The sequence below is a fragment of the Prionailurus bengalensis genome, chromosome F2 (assembly GCF_016509475.1).
Source record: "Prionailurus bengalensis isolate Pbe53 chromosome F2, Fcat_Pben_1.1_paternal_pri, whole genome shotgun sequence".
Lineage (NCBI taxonomy): Eukaryota > Metazoa > Chordata > Mammalia > Carnivora > Felidae > Prionailurus > Prionailurus bengalensis.
This window is the reverse complement of record NC_057353.1, coordinates 80069431-80094332: the sequence shown is the minus strand read 5'-3', so window position 1 is coordinate 80094332 and position 24902 is coordinate 80069431. Positions and strand designations below refer to the sequence as shown.

Here is a 24902-nt window from a genome sequence, read left to right as displayed (position 1 = left end):
CTCATGGCCGCGGGGTGGTCCCTGCCACGTGGCCCAGTGCTCGGGCTTCAGCCAACTTCTCTTCATCCAGGTAGTCCAGAGTACTAGGTTGAACATTGCCTGTCCACGGGAATTCTGTTTTCTCTGAAGAGATGGTCCTTGGTGTGGCAAAGCAGGACTGTGAAGTTAATTTCTTCTCAATCAGTTCGAATCCCAGCACATTCAGATGATAGCTTACATCACATATTAAGTGTTCTGGAATCTTTTAGCTTTTATAATAAAGAACTGTAAACGGTATAAAGGGCTGTGGGATGTTCATAAAGTTCTCATGTGCTCTTACATTTGAGTAATTGTGTTTATAAATGGACAGATTGGAACGATCTGCTTAAGAAACTTAGTCTTTTTTTTTTTTTTTTAACTCGAATACATTTGCTATGTTATGTAGAGAACATGCTTTCTAAAGCAGTGTTCCAGATAGAAAAAGGCTCCATGAGCCTTTTGGGGCCTAGAGGCGGCAGAATTAAGGTTCCCTTTATCTGGGAGGAGAAAGTATGTTAGGCCATTGGTTCATGGTCCTCAACTTGCTCAAGGATGGCATTGGTCGTGCTGGCTGGAGTGTCTTGGCATGTGCCACCTGGGAGATGGAGCACTTGAAGCAGTATGTACAGAGTAGTTCTCTCAGGCTCCTACCTTCACAGCGTGCAAGTGGAAATCACCCAACAGTTGGGGAAGATTAAGCAACGTGCCCAAGGGCAAGCGGTTCCACAGGAGAAGTTAAAAAATTCAAAGCCGCATATGCCTGAATCTAAAGCTTGTGCTATTTCTACGATACTGTGCTGCCTCTCTATAATTTCTAAGTCTGAACTGATTATGGGGCACAAAACATTCTCTATTGATTGAAGCCATATTTATAGCGCAGTGAGTATAAGCTTTCTGCCTATCTGACCCTGCGTTTCAATCTGTAAAATGCGGTTAATAAGACTTCCTCCTGGGCTGTTGTAAGGAGTAAAGTGTCTGCTATTAGCCCCGCTAGATAAGAAAAGCTTACAAAATGGCCAATCCAATTCACTTCCAAATTATTCGTAATCTGTCCCAGTAATAGTCAGAGAGATGGCGTTTCTTTCTACAAAGTTAAGCATAAAAGCTTCAAGGAATCCTTTAATCTGCTCAACACTTCTAAAACTTAATAAGAACTTCAGCAGGAAGAAATGCGAGAGTCTGCTGCATGTGGAATTCTGAAGCCACGTCTAGGAGAGGTCGGAAGGATGCCCCTCGAGGCTCAGTGTAACACCTGTGGACTTGGGCCTGCCGTGGTCGTGTTCGTCTGAACCCCGTGACCTTTCGTCCACCCTTTTGATAGGACAGCCGCAGCATGCCCGGCTCCGAGTGGCGGAGGGCGTGTGTCCGTGCACGCGAGCTGGAGTCCCAGAGCCCGCCTTCTGGTGGAAGGGACAAGCCGTAAACAGACGTGTCAGGTTGTGAAAAGTGCTGTCCAGAAAAGTAAAGGGTGAGCTGGGATGAGGCTCGCTTGCCGGTTTGGGTAGAACTGTCAGCGGAGGCCTTTCTGCAGAGATGCCGCGGACGTCTGTCAGGGAGATCCAAATAGTGCGTGCCGGTGACGGTCGGTTGTGCTGAAGTCAGGATGTTATTTGGAATATCAACCACAACTGCCAAAGTGTTTATTATAAGCCACCCCCCCCCCATCCTTAGTCAAAGCCAAGGATGATCCCTTCTTAATCTCGGCATCCTCAGCACCTGGTATGGGGCCCAACACATGATAGGCTCTCAGTAAATGTTGACTGAAAGAACAAAGGAAACGAAAAGGCTTTCTAAAGTTTCTGTGTTCCCTCGTTTCTTTTTGCTGTTGATCATATGTTGCATCGGTTTGTAAACATGAGCATGTGTCTAAATCCTGCAGGGGCTGGTTCAAACCAGTGCTGGCCCCCCAGCTGCAGAGTTTGCAGTTCGGTAGTTCTGGGAGGGGGGCTGGGAGTGTGCCTTCCGCACGAGGTCGCAGGTGGTGCTGCTGCTTTGGGCACCGTGCTTTGAGGACCGCTGTCTGAAGGTATGGAATGTTGAATTTCTTCTTCTTCTTCTTCTTCTTCTTCTTCTTGGTTTTTTCTTTTACAGTCCCTGGGACTGACTGTGTGTGTGCCTAACAACAGTTGTGACCTTCCTCAAGTATGTCCTAGATTAGCACGTGTTGAGCTCTAAGTAGCCTGGTCTCAGGGACCCCAGTCACTGATCTGTAGTACCTGGATTCCTGGGGAGGCATTTTGATAAAGATTATAAAGTCTGAGCAGAAGCATACAATTAAAATGAAATTCAGGTATTAAAATGCTTTATTTTAGGGAACTCCCCCATCTAGGAGGCCCAGAAACCTGCCTGATCCCAGCGTGGGCATTTCCATGGGTTGGGATTAATTGCGGTCCAGTTGGGATTCTCCGAGCCAGTGGAAGGGCAGGCCTCTGTCTCAGGTCACCGGAGAGCAGGAAATAGTGGGGCATGAGCACCTGTTACTTACAAGGTGGTTGGGAGGGAGGTCACTGACTTTTCAGGGGCTCAACTCTAACTGGTGATTTTCAAAGGTGCCTGGAGGGAAAGCCAGGCGGGAACTTGGGGCTTGGAATCCTAAGCTCAGGTCCTTGTCTGAGTGTCCACACTGGGTGCGAGCAGGTTGTCTTGCTGGAAGTGCCTACACAGTACCCTGGAGGAGTTGCATTTTTCATCACACGGCATTCTCAGTGTCAAAACCCATGAAACACTGAGGAATAAATCTGACACCGGACGTGCAGTCTGTGCACTGAAAAGGTGAGGAAGATGAGGGGGATAGGAAGTAGGGAGCATGGAAAAAGGGGCCTGATTTCAGGGGCTTCTCCTAGTCCCAGCAGTGCTACTTTGTGATGGGGATTAGTGTGGAGAGGGCGAGGCAAAGTCCTAAGACTGGCCTTGACGGTTGGCCCGAGGAGCAGAATGTAAGGGGAACGGCGGCAGGGTCACGTTCTGATGAGGACCTTCCAGAGCTGCCCGTTGGCATGGCCCCTCGTCAGAATCCGTCAGGGCTCCTGGGCGGACTCCTTCTCTGCCTCCATATTCTGTCAATCTCTTTGCGTATCCTCTTTGATTTTTAAGATGGGTCGTGTAGTACGTTCATGGCTTAAAGTCTCATTTCCAAACAGCCACGAAGTGGCAATCTTGGAATTTAAGTTCTTAATCTTACGATTGCCTCTGGATCACAGCACTTAAACAAGAATCCGTATTAATGAGATTTACATAACACTCTTATTCTAGATGCTTTTAGTGATGTTGGGGGTTCCTTTTCTTGCAGGGCTAAACAAATGAACACACACTGTAGTCTTCAGGACGACTTCGTGTTTTGTGTGATACAAACGACTTCCTTTGATAACTTCTGGTTATCAAGTTATCACGTTTTTGATAATCTTTGTGTCTTCTGAGAACCAGTGATACCTTGTTAGGCCCCGGTGACACTAAGAATTTTCTAGGCCACGTAATTTTGGCATTGGTCATAATGACAGACTTCATGACATGACTGCTGCTTAATGTGATCACTTCTGCATCTCGTGTGGCTGTTGGTACACGTTTTACCTTTGCTCCCGAGATGGTTTTTGAATTTCGTTAACAAGCCCTTTCCATTAGGTTTGTTTACTGTCCTCTAAAGTTCCAGCATCTGGCTTAAATTCTCAGCATGGCGATGAAGACTTCCCCTGGGACTGTCTGTCGATCTCCTGTTGATGAGACCCGATCTCCCCCGCCCTCCTCCTCCTTGCACTTTTCGCCAGCTGGGACTCTCCCGGCACCATAACTTGCCCTAGGTGCCTCCTGCCCCTTCTACGTCGATGGAAGTCTTCTCGTGTTTCCTTATGTTCGGAGTCTTTGAAGGTTGATACCCTGGCCTCGCACGTGATGGTCCGGTCGCTGCCAGGACCCGTCAGCCCGCAAGTCCTGTAGATGCTCCCTCCCTGGCGTCTCTCAGGCCAGCGTGTTCTTCCAGGGTCGCTCACACCCCGCTGCCTTAGTGGAGCCTTCTTGACTCCAGCTACATTCCTTTGGTCTTTTCCAAACGGCCTGGTCGCTCTGCCATCGAATCCACCTGTCACCCAGCCTTCCCCCAAGTACCGATTTTTCTTCAGCCTCTCCGTGCTAGAGAACTTACTTTCTCCCATGACACCCCAGGCGGTCATTACCAACAGTGGGGCCCCACACAGGTGGAAGCATTTAGCACTGCTGCCATCCTGACCTCCGTGAGCCGCCCTGGGAGGTTGTTGGAGCACAGGCACGTTTCACACAGAAGGAGCTCTTTAATCATTGCAGAAATGGTGGCGGCAAAAACGAATTGCATAGTGCAGTTGACACGAGCGGAAGTGCAAGGAGTGGGTTTGCACTTTCCCACGGCCCGAGACCCCCTCTCTCCCCCGCCCCCCGCCGTGGGAAACCAGAGCGTGCACCATTCGGGATTGTTTGAATGTTCACGTGTGGATGCCTGTTGATGTGTTGCATGAACATCCCATACACGGATGCTCGGGCGTGTTTTTATGAACAAGGATACCGGTGCGTGTTTTTTTCCCTAGACCAAAATGAGATCACCGTAAATATTTTATCACTTTCTTCAGTTAGTGCTATCCCATTCTATATTTTAGGAAATGTTTTTAGTTGCCTCAAATATGCAGAAGATAGAAACATTTGCCTCGTTTGATCCCCGAGTTCTGTTTCACCTGATGGGTCCAAACCGGGGCAGAGTTGGGGACTGCTCATTGCATCTGGGTCAGCCAGATGGTTTCTCTTAATCTTGCACTTTGTTTGTTTGTTTGTTTGTTTGTAACCCTTGTGAAGAGACCAGGCCATTTGTCCTACCATTTGTCTGCTTGCTGCCCCATGGTACTACTCAATTTGTTCCTTTATCCTTTGATTTCCTTTAAACTGCAAATAGTATGTAAAAGCTTGATGGGTATGGATGGAACATTTTTGGCTAGCATGCTTCACAGGTGAAGTTGGTACTTGAAGTTGGGTGACATTAGAGATGTAGAAATTAGATTGTATCTAGCTTTCCACCTAAATTAACGAGGTTAAGGTTGACCCCTGGAGAGGGTGATGGGGGGGTCTGAGCCAACCTTGTTCTTCCTCTAGCCCCTAGAGAATATTCTGCATGTTGGTACTTGAGTAGTAATACAAATGCATCAGTCATGCATCTGAGGGTTTTAAAATCAGGAGATTATCCTTCGTGATTTAATGTCATTGAGGTTTTATGAAACAGGTTTCTAGATTTTGTCTCTAATGTGATCAGTGGCCTTCTCTCACTTTTTAGCTCAACTACCAGGGTCATTCAATGACTCAGAAATACAATGCCTACCAGTTAACAAAATGCTTCCTCTTTCCTTTTAATTTGTAATTTCACATTAAGGAACTCTTTACAAATGTCTTCAAATGTTGAGAAATTAGATTTTTTTTATGCCTTTCTCCTCTTTTGAAGCCCATTAAAGACTCGTGGGTTTTCATTGACTTGGTGGTTTTTTTTCCTAAACGTAATTTATTGTCCAGTTAGCTTGTATACAACACCCAGTGCTCATCCCAACAAGTGCCCTCCTTCATGCCCATCACCCATTACCCCTCTCCCCCACCCCCCATCCACCCTCAGTTTGTTCTCTGTATTTAAGAGTCTCTTATGGTTTGCCTCCCTCCCTCTCTGTGACTGTTTTTTCCCCTTCCCCTCCCCCATGGTCTTCTGTTCAGTTTCTCAAGTTCACACGAGTGAAAACGTACAATATCTGTCTCTCTCTGACTTATTTCATTCAGCATCATACCTCCCAGTCCCATCCACGTTGCTGCAAATGGCGGGATTTCATTCTTTCTCATGGCCGAGTAGTTTTCCACGTGACAGTCATCATTTTGATTGCTCTGTGGTCCCCGCTTTAGGTAATGTTAGTTTTCTTGTGTGCTGTTGACATGACTCTTTTATCCTGGGAAGATTCATTGCTTTTTGTGACAAGAGTGGTCCCAGAGCAGGGGTGCCGAGCCTATTTTATTCCTCGGGGAAATGGGGCCTGTGGGGGTTGAGTGCTTGTATTCCCAGGTGGTGGCAAAGTGGACACTCTCCCATCCTTGACTCTCTATCCAGTGCTCTCTGCCAGACTCCTCTCTTTAGCATTGATGGGACAAACTTGTTGTCACTGTTCCCACTCAGAATTCATGCTCACTTGGACCAGTTACCTACTACCACTTACTAGCGCACAAGTGAAAATGTAACTGACATTTGAGTTTGTTGTGGAAACGGTGCAGAACATAAGAGGGATCGCCTGTCAGTGTTGTGGGAGCGGTCACAAACCAGCTCGCCGACATTTCCAGACTCTAGAGGAGCGGTGGAGGGAGGTGCCTTCTTTGAAGCTTGTTCAGGTTGCCTTTCCCCCCGGGGGAACTATTAGCTGTGAAGGTTGTGGTAATTTGTCACACGGGAGCCTGCTCGATGCTTTACGCAAATGTGCTCTTGACTATTGGCCAACAATGTCCAATGGGTATCTCCATTTGGAAAGGGGAAACTGAGGCTTAGAGCAGGCACTTCATAACAGCTAATACGGCTATAAATGGCATTGCTGGGGTCCAAACACAGTCTTTCCCATAGTTCTGGAAGTTTCCATGTTCTTTCCTCTGGGCCCTCTCCGGTCAACCATAGCCCTGCTGGTGTCGTATTACGTTAGTTGGCTATAGGCTGTCCCTCCCAGTGGCTCACATTGCTGCTGTAGACACTGTTGTGTCTGTACCTGTGTTGCCGTGTCTTCAGGGTAACGCATGCCTTCCCCGGGCCCGGTCATCGTCTCCTCCCCGCGCCTCCGCCCGTCCCTGCTGCCATCCATTTCTCCCTTCTTCCCCTTTGATAAGATCTTGAGTGGGAGTCAGACGTGATGTGTGTAAACGTCTCCAGCATCACAATGACTCCATTAAAGTATGACTGTACTTTCACATTAAATATCAGAGCCTGTCATCTGACAGAAGGTATACGTGACAATGAGATCTGATGTGTGAAATGAGAACTGTCCCGAGCAGTCAGAGCTATTCTGTAGCGGTACACATGGAAGGCATTGAACAAGTTGAGTGAAACGTACTCTGATGATGTTTTCTGGAAGAATAAAACAAAATCAGTCAAATGTCAAGTGAGAGCTCAGAAGACAGAGCTGTGACAGTCTTGGAAGAGTCCAGGAACATTTTGGTTTTACAGCAAGCCGGGTTGTGGGTTATAGCAAGCCGGATCATTGATCCGCAGTGTTTAGCCAGGAGGTTGCAGGCGGGAAGCCCTTCCCTCAAGAAACTGAATCTGTACAACACAGGGCTATAATATGAAAAAGAGATTCACAAAATCTATGCTGAAACTACATAAATATGAAGGATTTCTGTCGTAGACTTTAGATTTCGGTCTCCAGCGTCCGTACATCAGTGTAGAGGGAGCAGGCCAGCACTTAGCGGGCTGGGAAATGTGGCCCGAGGGCTTATGTTGGGCCCCGACTGCACTTTAAAGACACTTAGTGCTTGGATAGCCTGGTGTGTGCCTTCTAGGCCGTAGCTCAGCAACCTGGTGCTTCCCTCCTGCCGGCTTCATGCATTCATCCTGGCCTTGGCAGCTAGGAGATCGTGGCATCCCGACAGTGGGCCCCAGAGGGGCCACTGGGTGCAAGATCGGAGATTTTCATCTGTTTTTTAAAAAGTGTTTTTTTATTTTAGAATCTAGGGTTGAAAGTTGCAGAAAAGCTGCGAGAGAAGGAGTGCGTTCCTGTGTTTGTACGTCTTAGCATTTTCTGCCGCTGAAAACATCTCGTGTTGCCACAGCGGTTGGCATCGGCGCACCGCTGGAGACAAACTGCTCATTGGTCTGGTTTCACTAGTTTATCCCCCACTGGCCTTTCTGTCCCAGGGTCCCATAGGTGCGTGATGTGTAGTCCCCTGGCGTCCGCTGGTCGGTGACGGTTTCTCAGTCTCTCTTGTTCGTGGCCTTGGTGGTTTTGAGGAGTAGTGATCAGACCCTCTGTCGACTGTTCCTGGATTTGGGTTCCTCTGCTATTTTTCCTGTGATGGGAAAGAGTGACGTGCCCTTCTCATCACGTGTACCATGGATGGTGTTGGCCTCAGGCATGTGGCCTGAGTGGTGTCGGCCTGAATTGAGTTTCCGTACTCGATTCTCTGGGAGCAGGTCGCTACGTATGCAGCCCACGCTCTAGGGGATGGGGACGGGAGAGTGGGCGTCGGGCTCCGCTTCGGTTGGCGGGTAGCTGTGGGAATTACTTGGGATTCTGTTAGGAATCGCCCTGGCGTGACATTGCTCCCCGCCCCCCCCAGAGGACAGAGCCAGGAACTACGTGTGTGCGCACTAACCCACGTGTCCACACACAATTATGAAGGGATTTATCCATGTGCTTAAGGCAACACCTCCTTGGCTTAAGCATGAGTTCACACTGGTGTCTGACTTGACCCGGGCCCAGTGGGATTGCTCTGGCCTTCTCACTCCTGTACCTGTGACGTCTCTCCGGCAGAGAGACCCCCGCCCCGCCCCCCTTTTCCTGCTCGTTCCACCCTGTCTATGGGCGAAGCACTTTCCGAGCTGTGGCTAATGGGCCCCCGCGAGGAGCATGACCAACTAGGGCACGGAGGTGCCGTGCAGTTCCTCTGGTGTGTAGCCCCGCGGTTTCCAGTCTGACACCGTCTTCCGAGGTTATGGTCTCATTTTTTTGAATACTTATATACATGTTTCGACGTGCACACGTGTGTTTTCAAGGCATATTGGTGCTGCAGTCTGAAAAGTTGTTTAACTCAGGCATGTAATAAAATGAAGATTGACAGACGTAGATGGTGGTTCAGATGACGCAGACATCATCGCCTTTGATGTTGGGGTGAATTATACGTATTTGTGTGGCTTTGCCTTAATGTATTGCTTGGAGAAGATACTTATTGGAGGCAGCAGGATGCACTGGAAATGGTGTTTGGGGGCTTAGAGCCTGGCTTCATGTTCCAGCTTGGCCACCTCCTGTGTGACATCAGGCAAGTTACCTAACCAAAGTTACAGGAAGAAAAAACGACTCCAGTGTTAATAGGCATCTCCCAGAATTGTTGTGTGGATCGGAATGTGTATCTGGAATACGCTGCATTCTTGCTACTTGAAGTCTGGTCTGCCAACCGACAGCATCAGTGTCCCCTGGGATCCAGTTGGAAATAAAGCCCATCTGGCCCCCAACCCCCCAGGTCTCCTGAGTTTGGAATCTGCATTTTCACAGTATCTCCAGGGGCCTTGAATGCACATTGAAGTTTGGGGAACCTTCTCTCTGCTGAGCTCTGAGAAGCTGTGATCTACACAAGCCCCCAGCTCCCCTGCTCCTTCCTTCTTGGCGCTTCTGGCCTCGCCTTCAGGAGGCCCGTGCTCACCCCCTTGCCCCGTGCTTTCAGTTGAAGCATGTAGCCTGCTGTGCCTTCTGTCCTCGCTGTCACATCCTCCCTTTCTGGCGGCGTCTGGCACGTTGAATGTGCTCAGTAAACATTTGCCGAGTATGAGAATGTTCTTGGTTCTGTGCCGAGTTCTGAGAACACTACAGGAAAGAAATGGTCCCTGCCATTCAGGAGCTGACCCCCGGTGGACCGCGGGGCCAGGGTCAGATGCTCGATGCTGTGAATGCCCTGAGGAGGGTGGTGAGCTGCCTCCCCTGGAGGGTGTTGGCTTCTGGGGGGTTTTTGAAGACCAGCCAGCCAACAGACTCGACCTTCACACTTGACTGCATAGGCCTGCCGAGGAAAATTGCTGTTTTCTTGTGTCTTGAGCATTGATGTGGGATGCACTAGCCGGTCCAGGCCCGTTCATCCCGGGTGTTTGGTAAGCTATAGGGAAGGGACTCTTACTGAGTCCCCAGGCCACCGACTCTGCTTTGTCTTGAGCCTGTGCTGCGTCTCCCCATGACAAATTCTGAGTTTCTTCTATGCTCTTTTATGTTCCGTGCTCTTGAGGAGATCCAGCTATCTAAAAAAAGCAACAGGAAACTTGTAAAATGAAATCCCCCTAAGGGTCGGGCTGTGGCCCGAAGGTCCTGATCTGTTTGGTGAGGAGAGCAGAAATGAAAACCCACATCTCCGATGGGAAGAGTCCTCGATCCCAGGGTGGCCGGGTCCCGCTGGCAAGTCCACATGCGAAGGAGGAGGAGGACCCACTCGGGCTCCAGCCAGGTTGTGTTCTCTGATTCCTTCGTGCTTGGGATAGTCCGTCCCTGTGCCGTCCTGGGTTTCTCACCCACAGAGTGGGAGGGCCCTGCCTGCTCTGCTTCCTTCACAGGCCTTTGGAGAGCGCGTGCTCCGGTAGCCCCAGGGTTAGAATGCTACACCACCCCTCAGAGCAGAATTCGTGGCTCTGGGTAAGCATTGAAAGCAGGACTAGACTCGATGTTTTCTTTTCGCAAAATGATGAAACCAACTAGCTTCCGTGTATCAGCAGCCCTCTTGGGTCTGTGCTAATGGCTCACGTAGGTTATCGGTAGTTCTCAGAACGGCCCTGAGAGGGAAGTGTGGCCGTCTTCACTTAGGGCGGCTTGGAAGTAGCTTGGCTGCCTGCCTGACCTCCAGGCACATGCTCTGCCTGTCCTGGTCTAGCCTCACACCTTTCGGTTGGAGGTTCCAGGGGAAGTAAAAATCCTCAAACTTTTTTTCTCTGAAAGTGCAAAGATTCTTTCTGCTCTTGTGGAGCTTTGTGGAAAAGTGTCATTGTTTTTTTTTCTGGCTCAAATCTGAACTTCTCAAACTTGGCAAGAATCTGAAAAATAGTTCTGTCCTAGATGTTTTAAGCTCAACTTTGCAGATTTATATTTAACTGGCTCAGGTAGACCTGGCAATGTCTACAATCTGAGGCGGTGCCCCATCCTGAAGGTAGGTCACTCCTTTTAGGTTAAATTTGTGTTAATGATTTTTAAGCTGAGATCTGCAAGAATCCATGCCCTCACTCTAAGTGTGTGATTTAAATTTATTCCTCTGGGGGAATAACCAAGGTCTCCATTAGAAATGGAGTCACTTTGGAACACATTTTCACATTTTAGATTGTTGAGCCAGGGATTTGAAAGGTTTTCTTGCATGGAAACTTTGCTCTGAGCAACTCAAGAGAGGAGGCATATGTGGCAGAGAAAGGTTGGGGACTTGTCTTTCCCCAGCAGGACACTCGTTAACCCTAACCCTAACCCATTCTGTGAAGTTTGGGCGAAAATTCCTAATATTGGCCACTAGTTTTTAGTAGTGAAAATGGTTAATGATGGCTACCTATGTGACAGGCACTCCATTTAGCACACTGCATGTTATTTCTACTTCAAGGGAACCTCCTCCTTGGAGTAGATCTTTTAGGTTCTGAAGCTGAGCTTCCTGTAAGTTGCTCTGACTTCCCGGAACTCCTTTCTGGGGCTTGGCAGTTAACCCTGCCTGCTTGGTCTTCATTGCCTGGATCTGGGTTTGCAAATTACAGTCCATTCAAGGGGCGGTGTGAAGGCTGGCATTGCACATAAACACAGTTGGTTTAGCTTCTCCAAGATGCCCGTGTTTTTCGGAAGGAGAAGGGATACTGTATTTCTCAAATGCCTGCTGTGTGCCAGCAGTATCCATAATCTCATCAATCCTTGTGGCAGTCCTGAGTGTTACACACACGTGGCTCCCTGCAGGGAGGTCAGGCCCGGGAAGGGAGCGATGTCTTCTGTCAGGCAGGTGGGAGTGCAAGAGAGGAGGTTCAGACTCTGGGTTCCTTGATCTCAGCCTGTGGCCTTTTCACACCTGCCTCTTCCTGGGCAGCATAGTGTTACTGGAGGGAATATGGGACCAGGAGAGAAGTTTTGCTCTAATGGTAGCCCAGGGTTTACATTTAGGGGTCTGCCAGTGTCTGTCACCGTGGACGAGTTACTAAGCTTGTGTGAGCCTCAGTTTCTCCATTTGTAGAATGGGAATAAATAGCATCTCAGAGTTGATAGGAGAGCAGAGAAAATGCCCAGGAGAGCATCTGGCACACAGGCCCTCCATAAGCTGCTGTCCTTGGTCTCCTAGTGGTCGGAGCCATCGATGACTAGCGCCTCAGCTGGGGCAGCTGCTGAGAACTTGAGAGGCTGGCTTGCCCCCCCCCCCCCCCCCGCCCCCGCACTTCTCTGTCCGCTGATTCGGGCTCTACTCGGGGACTTGGTACCGGAGAAGCCCACTGTTGGGAAGCTGTTAGCTGGGTGGCACTGGAGTGGCCTGCCTGGCTACGGTGGTCTGGAGGTGGTCTCTTCCCTTCTGTTCATCTGTGGTCTTACGCATTTGACCTTCCTCCTTTGGTGAAGTCTGGGCAACAGAAGGATTTTCTGTTTGTTTAGGTAAGTCTTCTCAAGAAAATAGCAGATTTCTGGAGTGAGAAAGGGGCTTAGAACCGACAGGGGCCACTAGTCCTTTCTTGTGTGGAACTTTTTGTTGCTTTCTGTCCCCGACGTGCCTCGATGGCCCCTCCTCTGTACACGTGGGCGGCCAGGCCAGCCCCTGAGGCGGTCAGTACCTGCCTGGGACTCCAGTTGGGCCATCGCCCCAGTGCTCTGCTGTTCTCGAGAGATGTTCCGGGACATACTCTCCTCCGGCTTCTCCCCAGAGCTGCTGGTAGCACGAGCCAAGGTGACTCACTCTGAGTTCTCTGGCTTCTCACTTCAAGTCTTCCTGGAAGCGTCTGTGCTTCAGAACGGACGGTCAGTGCGGCTGTTCCATGACCGACGAGGGAGGTGGGGAGGCTGTGCGTCTGCCCTGCAGAGCCTGGCCACTCTTCCAGCCCAGCACACGGCGGGTGTCAGGAGGGGGGAGTTTGTGTGCTGAGAGGGGAAGGAGCAGCCCACGGGAGCCGAGGACCAGAGGCCTGCAAATGCAGAGCAAAAGATTTTGGAGTTCGTGCTTTTATTTGTGCTTATTTTTTCTTGTAACGTTATTTTTCAAAAGTAACGAATGCTCCTTGTGAGAAGAATCTGGGAAGTTAAGAAGATTCAAAGGAGGATAACAAAATAGTCCCTATAATCTTGCTACCCAGAACTGAATGCTTTGATCGTTTTGGTTTATCTCCTCCCAGTTTTTCTCTGCATATTTTTGCAGAGATGAGGTCATACCTTATGGGTGGCTTAGTCTTCTGCCCATTTCACTAGAGTTCAACCGTAACCCCCTCCCTGCTGTGTGAATGGCCCTTGGCAAGCATAGGGAAAGCCACTGCCCGGGGGCACCTGCGTGGCTCAGTTGGTTAAGCTCAGGTCATGATCTTGCGGTTCGTGAGATCGAGCCCTGTGTTAGCACAGAGCCTGCTTGGACCCTCTGTCTCCCTCTCTCTCTGCCTCCCCCCCACTCATGTGTTCTTTCTCTCTCTCTCAAAAATAAATAAACATTAAAAAATACGTAAAGTCACTGCCCTAAAGAGGTGTATCAGGATTCTACTTGTTTGGTGCTCGGATTGCTAAGTTTTCACAATAGCAACACTTTGATAAGGGGGGTTGACCTTACATGAAAGGACTTTGTAAGCCAGCAGTTAGGTATCCAGTCTCGTCTGTCACTCTTGTGGCTGCGTGGAAGCAACTCTAGCAGGAGCAGGTATTGGGGCAGCGGGCAGACTTGAGGGAGTCCAGCTTCCTTGTAGCAAACGCACCAGGTGTGCGTCAGGCCATTCAGGAGGCTGTTGGGAAGGCCAGGCACAGATGATTCCAGTTTGCAGAAGGCTGTTTTAGTGAGGGTGGTGAGAAAGGAGATTGATGTTAGAAGCGTTTGGTTTAAAAGCAGTGTTGTATCCTGGGGCGGAGTGGGGAGGAGTTTCAGAAGCACTTGGAGTGTTACTGGGGACAGGGCAGGGGCAAAGGGCCTTTGGGACATGAGCGACAGGGCTGCCTGTTGGACACCCAGGAGGATGGGTTCTCTTGAGGAATTTTCAGCTGGAATTCTAGAGGGAGGTTGAGGCTGCTGATCTCACTTGGGGGTCATCGCTGTGGATAGTGGCTGAATCGCGTGTGATTCCTGGGAATGAATAGAAGGGAAGAGGAGCAAAGGTGGCTCCCTGGGGAGTGTCCCCATTTAAGGGGTGGTCAGGAAGACGGAGACTCGAGGGATAAACAACACTTTGACAAGAGGCAAAGGGCATTTCTGGCGGGGAGACCATGTGTGCAGGGCAAGGGGGCGGGGTAAAGGGGAGTGCCACGTTCCGGAGCAGCTGCCTGTCACTGGTCCCAGTGCTGCCGTCGGGGCCCGATGGAGCTGGGGCTGGGCTGGGATTCTTGTAGGAGGCATAGATAGAAGATGTCGTGGAGTGTGGAGCGCTGTTTCTAAGAGCAGCGCTGAGAGGTAAGCTGTTCTAGAGCTCAGAGGAGGGAGAGGTTACCCCTGTCCCAGGGCAGCACTTGCAGGGTCGGGCAAGATGCATTCCTTCGTGGGTTTCTGCTCCCGGCTTTACAGATTGGTTACATCCTGGGTGTGCGCTGACTTGATTCTCTGCATGTTTTGTATCCTTGCTGATACTAGTGACTTTTGAAAATTTGAAGGCAATGACGCTATCACTCAATTATGCTGGGAGAATTCCCAGTGCCTCCCACCCCTCACCTAACCTGCTGAAGAATATTCCAGCTTGCTCCTCTGTTCTGTTTCTCCTCCCCCTATGGTCTCTGAAGAGGCCCCTGTTTCTCTTGGCTGCTCCTGGGTCCTCATGGGGGCAAATTGGAGTAACCAGAAGAACAAGAACAGCTTGGGGAGGGGTGGGAGAGGGAGGGGACAGGTCAAGAGCTGACACTGGGGTCTTGCCGGGACTCGAGGCGGGGGGGAGGGGGCAGAGGAAAATGTGGGCAGAGGGATTTAGGTGAGGCAGGGGCTGAGATTCTTCTCGGTGAGGCGCAGCGGTTGGCTGATCTGAGCCGAGTCAGAGCCACGAGGGAGACCCTACTGATCTGTTTAAGCTGCAGCTTCTGAGAATAACGTGCAGAGAAGTACCGATGAGTATCTTTGGCAAATATGAGAATTACTTCCACTAGAACAACCAAGGTTTTTCTTTGGTGTGTTCTTTTTCCACTGAGTCTCAACAGTCTTGTTCACTTATTTTCAAATCCTATGGATTTGGTTGATTTCAGAAAACAACGGGAAAACTTGAAATGCTGGTTTAATGGTTAGTGTTGCACGTAATTGTTACGACCCGATAATTGTGTGGCTTTGAGCAAATGTCTCACACCCCATCGCCTGAGAATTCCCTGTAGATGGGACGCAGAAAGGCTTAAAATGAAGTATACAGTCAAGAGAAAGATGATGGCTTATGTTTTTCGCAGTAATGTTAAATGGAAGTTCTGTAGCGGTTTGATGAGTTCTTGAAGAGATCGATGCATCCTACAATAGGAACAATAGTTGATACAAATTGTAGGGCAGCTATTATCTTGTGGTTATAGACATTCCTTAATAGGGTTTATGTTTGTTGTGTGAATCGTTGAAATTTATTTTGAGACCATGTTCTACTTTACTGTTCACAGGCGTTGTATCCTGGGTAGGATTTGACCTTCACAGCAGCCTGATGCTGTGATGGGTGGCGAGCCTGGGGCGCGCAGGGCCCCTCGCCTTTTCCAGGCTCTGCATCTTGCTTTCCTTTGTTCTGACGCCAGGTGCCTGGGTCAGGCCTCTTGGACCCCATGGTGGCATCCCAGCTAGACCCCTTGCCCGTAGTTTCTCTTTGCCGTAAAGCTATTTGAGCAGCCTCTAAAAATACAAGTTTGTTGGTGGCACTCCCCACTGGAAACCGTTCCCAGTCTGCCCATCAGTGGCCAGGTCCTCTGGGGTTCTTGAGAGTGGCGCCCGTGGCACTCCAGGACGGTGGCACTCCACCACCCGGCCCCTGTTTCCCCCTGGCGGAGGCTGCGCCTGGCCCTCCCTGCCCACTGCCCTGCTGCCTCTACTCACTACCTGCTTCCGGCTGGGCATGGGCTGCCGGGGACCCTGTTCCAAGCCTCCCTTGCTCCTGGGTGTGGGCACAGGCTGGGTTCTGGACAAGGAAATGTCTGGAATGCAGGCAGGAAGGCAGGGAGCTCTGTCCCCTCCCCCTGGCTGGAACAGCACCAGGCTGTGATCCCTCTTACTCTGTGATGGTTGGGCCACACCCTGGGGACAGCAGAGTGGTGAGGCAGGAAGCTGTCCTTAACTTCGAGGAGCTGCCGAGTTAGCCCTGTCCTGCTCGGCTGGGCTGCTGAGGGAGACGGAGAGGCGGTTCTTTTGTCCTAAGGTCACTGGCATTGTGGTGGCGTAGCCCCCAAGCCTGTAGTCTCACCAGGCCACGTGCCCAGTGCCTGTGTCTTGTGGTTCATGCTCCACACTTGGCGGCTGCTGTGGCTTGGGGGCCTCACCCCGTGGTGCTTCTCTTCTGTGCCCCTGTGACATGTTCCTGCAGGGTTCTATACCCACATGTGCAGGCACACACGGCTCGGAGCCTTGGAGGGCGGGAGGCCAGCTCACCCCTGCTTGTGTCATTAGCAAGCCACGGGCTCCAGCGCACCTGCTGGGTGACCATGGCTTCTGGGGGACGGGGGCCACCTGCTAGGCTTTGGTCTCTGTGGAAAGGCACTTCTGTAGCTGAGCTGATCGCTAAATTTGAGAATCTAATGTGATTACAGTTGTTACCTTGCTGTGAACTACCAAATATCGTAGGGAAAGAAGGCTTTCCTGTTGAAAATGGTGTAGTGACTTTAGGAATAAACCTTTTCATTTTTATTCTATGGTAATCTAAAGTTTGGTGTTAGAAGTCAGGACAGACCTTGCTCTGGGGAGAAGGAAGGGCAAGGTGCCTGAGGGTGGTCTGTGTTCTTTCTCAAACTGAGCCCTGGGTTTTATAGATGCTTGCTTGGTGATAATTCAAGCTTATCTTGAAGTTTGGTGTACTTTTCTGTATGGTTTTTCCCCCCTAGTTTTATGGAAATAATTGACACATGAGTTTGAAGTGTGCAATTAATGACTCGGTGTATGTGTTGTGAAATGGTCATAATAGGCTAAGCTAGCACCCCTCACCTCACGTAGTAAAATGTTTTTCCTGTGATGAGAACTTTTAAGATCCACTCTCTCAGCAGCTTTCAACTAGGCAATAGAGTGTTGTTCTCTCTGGCCACCATGCTGGACTCGACCGTCTCCGGAACTCACTCCTCCCACCCTCCCCATCCCTGACAACTACTGGCCCTTATTCTGTTTTTAGGAGATCAGTTTTTTAACATGCCACACAGAAGTGACATCTTCTAGTATTTCTTTCTCTGACTTACTTAACATAGCATAATTTCCTCTAGGCCCATCCGTGTTGCTGCAGTGACAGGATTTCCTTTTTCGTGGCAAAATAACATTCCGTCGTATCCCCGTGCCATCTTTCCGTCATCCGTTCATCTGTTGATGAACACTAAGGTTGTTTCCTTATCTTCACTGTTGGACATAATGCAGTGAAGTTGGGGGTACAGAGAGCTCTTGGACACGCTGCAATTATTATCTCTGGGTATGTATGCGGAAGTGGAATTGTTGGATTGTAGGGTAGTTGTATCTTCAATTTTTTGAGGAACCTTTATGCTGTCTTCCCCTGTGGCTGCCCCAGTTTACGTTCCCACCAACAGTGCACCACGGTTTCCTTTTCTCCACATCCTCGCCAACCCTTACCTCTTTTTTTGATGACCCCCATCGTAACAAGTGTGAGGTGATGTCTCCTTGTGGTGTTGATTGGCAGTTTCCTGATAGTGATGCTGAGCACCTTGTCATGTGCCTGTTGACCATTTGGATGTTTTTGGGAAAATGTCTCATTCGGTTCCTTTGCCTGCTTTTTAACTCGATTTTTTTCTGCACTCATGAGTTGTGGGAGTTCTTGATTGTTTGGATAGTAACTCTCTATTAGATGATTTGTAAATATATCCTCCCACCTGCGGGTTGCCCTTTTGTTTTGGGTTCCTCTGCTCTGGGGAAGCTGTTTAGTTTGCTCTTGTCCCATTTATTCTCGAGTTCATTGCCTTTGTTCAAGAAGCTTACCCCCTATGCTTTCTTCTAGAAGTTTTACTGTTTCAGCATTTAAGATCAAGTCTTTAATCCCCTTCGAGTCGATAATTTATGATTGGTGTAAAATTGACATCGGTTTCATTCTTCAGCATGTGGCTGTCCGTTTTCCCAACAGCATTTATCAAAGAGACTGTCCTTCCCCATTGAGTGGTCTTGGTTCCTTTGTTGTAAATTGGCCATATATGTGTGGGTTTATCTCTGGACTATTTTGTTCCGTTGATGTCATTAAAAAAAAAACAAACAAAACACAAGACACCATTCCGTACTGTGGTAATGAGTATAGCTTTGTAATATAGCGTGAAACCAGGAAGTGTGATGTTTCCAGCTTGGTGGTTCTTTTTCAGGGTTGCTTTGGCTATGTGGGATCTTCTGTGGTTCCATGCAAGTTTTAGGGTGGTCTTGTATATGGATTTTACTTCCTAATAAACAGTGTTTAAGAGTAGCTAATTTTAGTTACTCTAAATATAAAAAAATACAAAATATAAAAACTAAGAAAAAAATTTAGTTACTCTAAATATAAAAAGTAAGCACTGCCTCTACCAGTTAGAGAACAACCAGTGTCTACTTTGGGGGAATTTTCTTCCAGTCTTTCTCTGCTTATGTATATTGCCTTTTAAAGAATAGTATAGCATTTTTAAAGTGGAAAAAGAGCCACAAACCATGCCTTGTCTAAATTAAACTGTGACATGCCTGCAGAGAAGGGATTGTCTTAGATGGCACTTGAAGGCTCATCGAATATGCCTGTCCACGTGGGGGCTGTTTCCCTTCCCTGCTGCTTTCTTCCTGGCTGCAGCCACGCCACCACCCCGCCACCCCCAGCCCATCACTGCTGGGTGACTGTGTTGTGGCCAGTTCCGCAGACATGGCTGGGAACCAGAGGGTCAGACCTTATTGTTGGGTAGAGAAGGCTAGTGCTCAGATAGCTTCAACCTCGCTTGCTTATTGTCAGGAGCTTATGGCTGGTCACCAACCAGCCAGTGTTGTTGGGATCCTCCCAGTTCGGACTTGAACATGCAGAGCTGCTGCATATGATGCTAAGCGATCGCCGTGGAGTTCTGTGGCTGGTAGTTGTCAGTGTTGTTCGTCCCTCTCCCAGCTGGTTCCTTTGCCTATGTCACTGGAGTCAGTAGGCCCCCTTGTTGAGGACACTGTCAGCTCCCGGGGCTGTAGAGACAAGAAAGATGAGTTTTGTATGCTTTGTCTGTATGCGTGTCTGCCACCAACCTTCCCTGCTCCCCAGGTTTGCTATGAGCACCCCTAGATAGGGATCATTTCTTTCCCTTTTATTCTCTCCTGGTTTCCAGTGCAGTGCCTGGCACCTTGTAGGCTCAGCAAGGGCTCTTGGGACTAAAGAATGAGGGAAGGCATGATTGTGTCCCTGAAAGAGATAATAGCTTTGTGGTAGAGTAAGCTGGAACTGGGGAAAACTATGGCCAGTTCAATAACCTCTTCTTTCCTCTGTCACAGTTTCCTATGAGGAATGAGTGAGGTGGTAGGTATGGAAGCTTCTGGCTGATGCTGGAAGGTAATGCTAAGGCAATCGCAGTGACAAAGACAAAGCTGTCTCAAGGGGGAGCAGTTGCTGGTCCCATTCACAGGCAAGCCTCCACTGGGAGCTGAAGGGTGCACACCATGGTGTGAAGGGTGCAGAGAGGCTCATCGGGCAGAGCAGAGGGTGACTGTGGGATACCTGACCCACGAGCCTGGGAGTCAGGTGTGTGTAGGACGGAGTGTTGGGCCAAGAATAGAGAGCAGAGCCGGGTCGAGAAGGTCTTGATGGTCAGTATGTGTTTAGAACTCGAGATGTCTTGAAGTGAACACAGGATTTAATGGTCACGTGGGACATGGGCTTGTTGTGCCGGCTCTTGGTGTTCATTGTTGGAGAATAAGATGGAAGGGCTCTGAGCAGAAAGTTGGAAACCGGAAATAGCACTTTTCAGTGGATCAGTGTGCACTGAAGGCCTTGACAATGAGTATGAGGGTAGAAGTGTGCAGTTGAACTAGAGGATCCCAGTGTATCAGTGGAGCTGTTTTCTGCTCATTGAGTAACAGTTTGGGGAAGCAGCCATCCTCAGAGATCTGTGAAATTGAGTTGAAAGCAGTGGGCAGTTATTTTTGGAAGCCAATCTTCCTAAGCCATATTTCTTTTGATTTAGCTGAAATATGTAGACAATAGATTAATAGACCAAGTTCTTAGGGAAAGAAGTTTTCTGAAGCACTCTCCTGCTTCAACCTAGAGACTATAAATGAATGAATTTTCTGATAGATGTATGCACTGGAAACCTAGAGAGTATGATTCCAGGTACCCAAACCAAAGGGGAAACTCAAAGTCTGTGTGATTAATGGAAAGTAAAGCCAAAGTGCCTTCCTGTGGTAACATTTACAAGCCAGCGCTGGGCTTGTGCCACCGCCATGGAGAAGGCAATTGCAGCTGCAGGCCTCTGGTGCCTAGCTGGGAGGGCTTTGCAGACACCCAGCTGCAAAGGGAAAGCCTCCCCTCCAGAACCGGGGGCTGGTTAGAAGAGTGACTGGGACAGAGAGGACTATGGGCACACATACAGTTAGCCAGAGGACATCCTTTCCTTGCATGAGTCAGCAGGGAGCAACCAAGTCAGGCACAGAACTGCCCCGTGGTCACTCCCCTGGCCACAGACCCAAAAGGTGGCATATGAAATGGTTTTCTCGGTGGATGGGTGTACAGTCGGAGGCCACGAACCATGCGGAGGGTGGGGTTACTGTGGAGGGATGACCACAGGTGCAACACGACAAGAAACTGAACCTCTAGAAATAGGATAAACGGAAGAGACTTCTAGATAGTCCTGTTGGCAGTGGTCAGGGCAGTACGGGAAGAGGTGATGTGATGAGACAGAACCAGGTGAACTGGAAAAGGAGCCAGGTGGAAACTGTGACAACTCTAAATTAAAAAAAAAAAAAAAGTAGATGTATTGTATACACATATAACATAAACATGTATATTATATATGTATTATGCATTTATACGTATGTATATTTGTAAATGTGAAGTAAAAAATAACACATGGTGAAGAGGACGCTAAATGCACTTGAGGACTGAGGGGAGAATGAGGGAACCGAAGGGCCCTAAGGAGTGTCCCAGCACATCCACAGTTAGGACAAGGGGAAAATGTCAAAGAGCAGTTGGGAGGGTAGAGTAAGGGGATCCGATATATGTCCAGGAGGAATTTCAGGAATAGAGAACAGGGGAAAATCCCAGAGGGTAAGATACTCAGAGATCGTGAGTGACCGCTTAATAAAATACATGGGCCTGGGGTGCCTGGGTGGCTCGGTAGTTAGGTGTCTGACTCTTGATTTCAGCTTAGGTCATGAGCTTGTGGTTCATGGGATCGAACCCCTGTGTCGGACTCAGCCCTGATGGTGCAGAGCCTGCTTGGGATTCTCTCTCTGTCTCTCCCTCTTCCCTGCTCATGTTCTCTCCTCTCTCATGCTCGTTCTCAAAATATATGTACGTATTTTCAAAGAAAATACATGGGCTCTTAAATTGAACAAGTACATCAGGTTTTGAGTTTTCACACGGAGTGGGAATGATAAATCCTTAGATCCAATAAGCTTAAACCCCAGTAAGGATAAACAAAGAAAATCGTATAGTCAAATAGCTAAAAGCTGATTTGAGAAAAACTTTTAAAGCAGCCAGAGAAAAAGCATACATTATATGGGAGCAAAGGTCAGGATTGTGGACATTTTGTGATATAAAAGTTGCTGCCAGGAGACAATGGAACTTTATCTTTTACTTGGCAACAGGAAATAATCGCTAAGCCAGGATTTTACATCCAGCAAACATATCCTAAAAAAAAAAAGAAAAAAAAAATGAGGATGGAATACAGACTCAGAGACCAGCACGTGTTGAGAGAATTAATCTCTATTGGGCTTGCTCTGTGAGAGTCCCTAAAGGACTTTCATGAGGCAGGAGGAAGCAATAGCTCAGATCTTGAAATTTGTTGAAGATGGTAGAAATATGGATACATACAAATTATTATGCCTTGGAATTTAAAAAATTTCTTAAAACCACATTTTGAATTTTTTTTTTTAACGTTTATTTATTTTTGAGACAGAGAGAGACAGAGCATGAACGGGGGAGGGGCAGAGAGAGAGGGAGACACAGAATCCGAAGCAGGCTCCGGGCTCCGAGCTGTCAGCACAGAGCCCGACGCGGGGCTCGAACTCACGGACCGCGAGATCATGACCTGAGCCGAAGCCGGACGCTTAATCGACTGAGCCACCCAGGCACCCCAAAACCACATTTTAAGGAAAAACACCCAGTTTGTAAAAACACACGTAAGGTAAAAATACGACAAAAATAGAGTGGGAGGAAGAAAGGGAAATATACAGGACAATATTCTTAGGCTGTATGTTTAATTATGTAATATTTGAAGATTGTGACAAGCTCAGCATGCACGTTGTAACCATGGTAAAGCCACAAAACTAAGCTATACAGGAGATACAGCTAATTCAACAAGGAAGGTAAAATCAGAATCCTAAAAGCAGGAAAAGAAAAAGGAACAAAGAAACGGGACAAGTTAGCAAGATGGTAGAACTACACCAAACCACATCTGTGATGACGTTAAATGTGTTAATGGTCTAAGCATTTCAACGTAATGGTGGAGACTCTCCTATTTGACAGAAAACATCAAGACCTAAATAAATGCTGTTTATGGAAATGCATTTTAAATATAAAAGCAGAATAAACGTAAAGGGATTGGAAAGACCTACTGTGCAGACACTTAGAAGAGAGCAGGAGCAGCTCTATCAGCATCAAACCAAGTAGACCAAAAATAGTACTTGGTATAAAGAGGGACATTTCCTAACGATGAAAGAATAAATTGAAGAAACTGCAACATTCTGAAATGTGTATGCATCTAATAATAGAGCTTCTAAATATATGAAGCAAAGAACTGAGAACATTGAAGTGAGATATGGACAAATCCATAATTATAGTTGGAAATTCCTCCACTCCTTTCTTGGTAACTGATAGATGAAATAGAATGTTGCTAAAGATAAAGAAGACTTCAATAACACAACCAACTGGATCTATTTGATATTTGTAGAACACCCAAGAACAAAATCACAAACATTCTTGTCAAGTACATGTTGAACCTTTAGCAAGATACACCATATGTAGGGCCGTAAATCCAGTCTCAATAGATTTAAAAATATTTAAATCATGTACTGACTACAACAGAATTAAATTAGTAATAAACAACAATGCCTTAACTGGCCCAAATATTTGGAAATTAACACATTTCTAAAAAAAAAAATCCACAGGTTAAAAGAAGAAATCACAAGGGCTATTAGAAAACTTTGTGAATTGAGTAAAGATAAAAACATGGCATATCATAATTTCTGGATGCAGCTAAAGCATTGCCTTGAGGGAAATTTGTAACTGTAATTGCTCCCATAGAAAAATAGTTTGAACTGTAATTTTCCCATAGAAAAATAGTTTGATTAATGAACTGTACTTTACCTAAAGAAGAAAAGAATGAATTAAAGCCAAAGTAACCAGAAAGGAGAAACTAAAGACTAGAAATTGGTGAAATCAGAGACAAATAATAGAGAAACATCAACAAAACCAAGAGATTGTTCTTTGAAAAGATCAATAAAATGCATAAACCTCTTGCCTAAACTGATCAAGAAAGAAAAAAAGACCTAAAAATCACTATCAGAATAAATGGTACCAGTCTTTCCTACAGATAAGAAAAGGATAATAACGGATTTTAATAGATATCTTCAGGTGAGTAAATTTGATAATTTAGGTGAAGTGGAAGCATTTCTGGAAAGACAGATTACCAAAATTGATTCAGAATGAAATAGAAAGCCTAAATACTCCTATTTAATAAAGTCAACTTCTTATTTTAAAACATTGCCCCAATGAAAATGTTGGCCAAAGAGCTTCACTGGTGAATTTTACCACATTGTAATGAAGAAACACCAATTTTATAAAAACTTCTCTCAGAAAATAGAGGAGAGTACATCTCCCAGTTTATTTTGAGGACAGCATTATCTTGATAGCAAAATCAGAGATGTTATAAGAAAACTAGAGACCAATACCCTTCATGAACACAAATGCAAAACCCTTAAAAATTATTAGCAAGTAGACTGTAGTGATATACTTATTGCTGGATTCTTTTTCTTCCTTTTAATATGTAAAATGGGTAATTCATCATAATCCAGTGGGAATTATTCTAAGAATGCAAGGTTGGTTAACCATTCAAAATTCAATTCATGTAATTGACCATATTAACAGAATGAAGAGTAAAAACCACAATCATAATCATTATATAATATGTAATACATATAAAGCCCTTATATATGAATATTACATATATACATATATATGAAGCCCATATGTATGTATACACATACACATATGTACATATGTAAAGCCTTGGACAAAACACATTGCACAGTAGTGATAGGGAAGTTCGCAGTAAATTAGAGAAGGAAACTTTCTCAGTTGGCTGATGAGCATTTACAGGAAAGTCTGTACTTAATGTGGTACTTAGTGGTGTAGATGTTTTGGTCCTAGGGTTGGTGAGAAGCAAGGGTGCTCACTCTTAATACTTGGATTTAGCATTGTACCAAAAAGTGTAGCTAGTGCCCATCAGGCATGAACAAGAATTAAAAGCCCACAGATTAGAAAAGGAAAAGTGAAACTTTATTCACAGAAAATATTATCATGTACACAGAAGATTCTAAGGAATTTACAGTACATTAGAGTAATTAAGTTAATATAGCAGGGTATCAGGGTACAAGGTCAATATACAAAAATCAATACTATTTCTATGTATTAATGGACATTTAGGAAATTAAGTTAAAAATACCATACCAGTTACAAAAAAATCTTA

The 24902-nt window shown here is 47.1% G+C and overlaps 1 protein-coding gene across 4 annotated transcripts in view; it reads left to right on the top strand.

The window, feature by feature from the left end:
• TRAPPC9 (trafficking protein particle complex subunit 9) overlaps positions 1-24902 on the top strand; it is a 567631-nt gene that overhangs the window by 197402 nt on the left and 345327 nt on the right. The gene's annotated exons all lie outside the window — the stretch shown is intronic.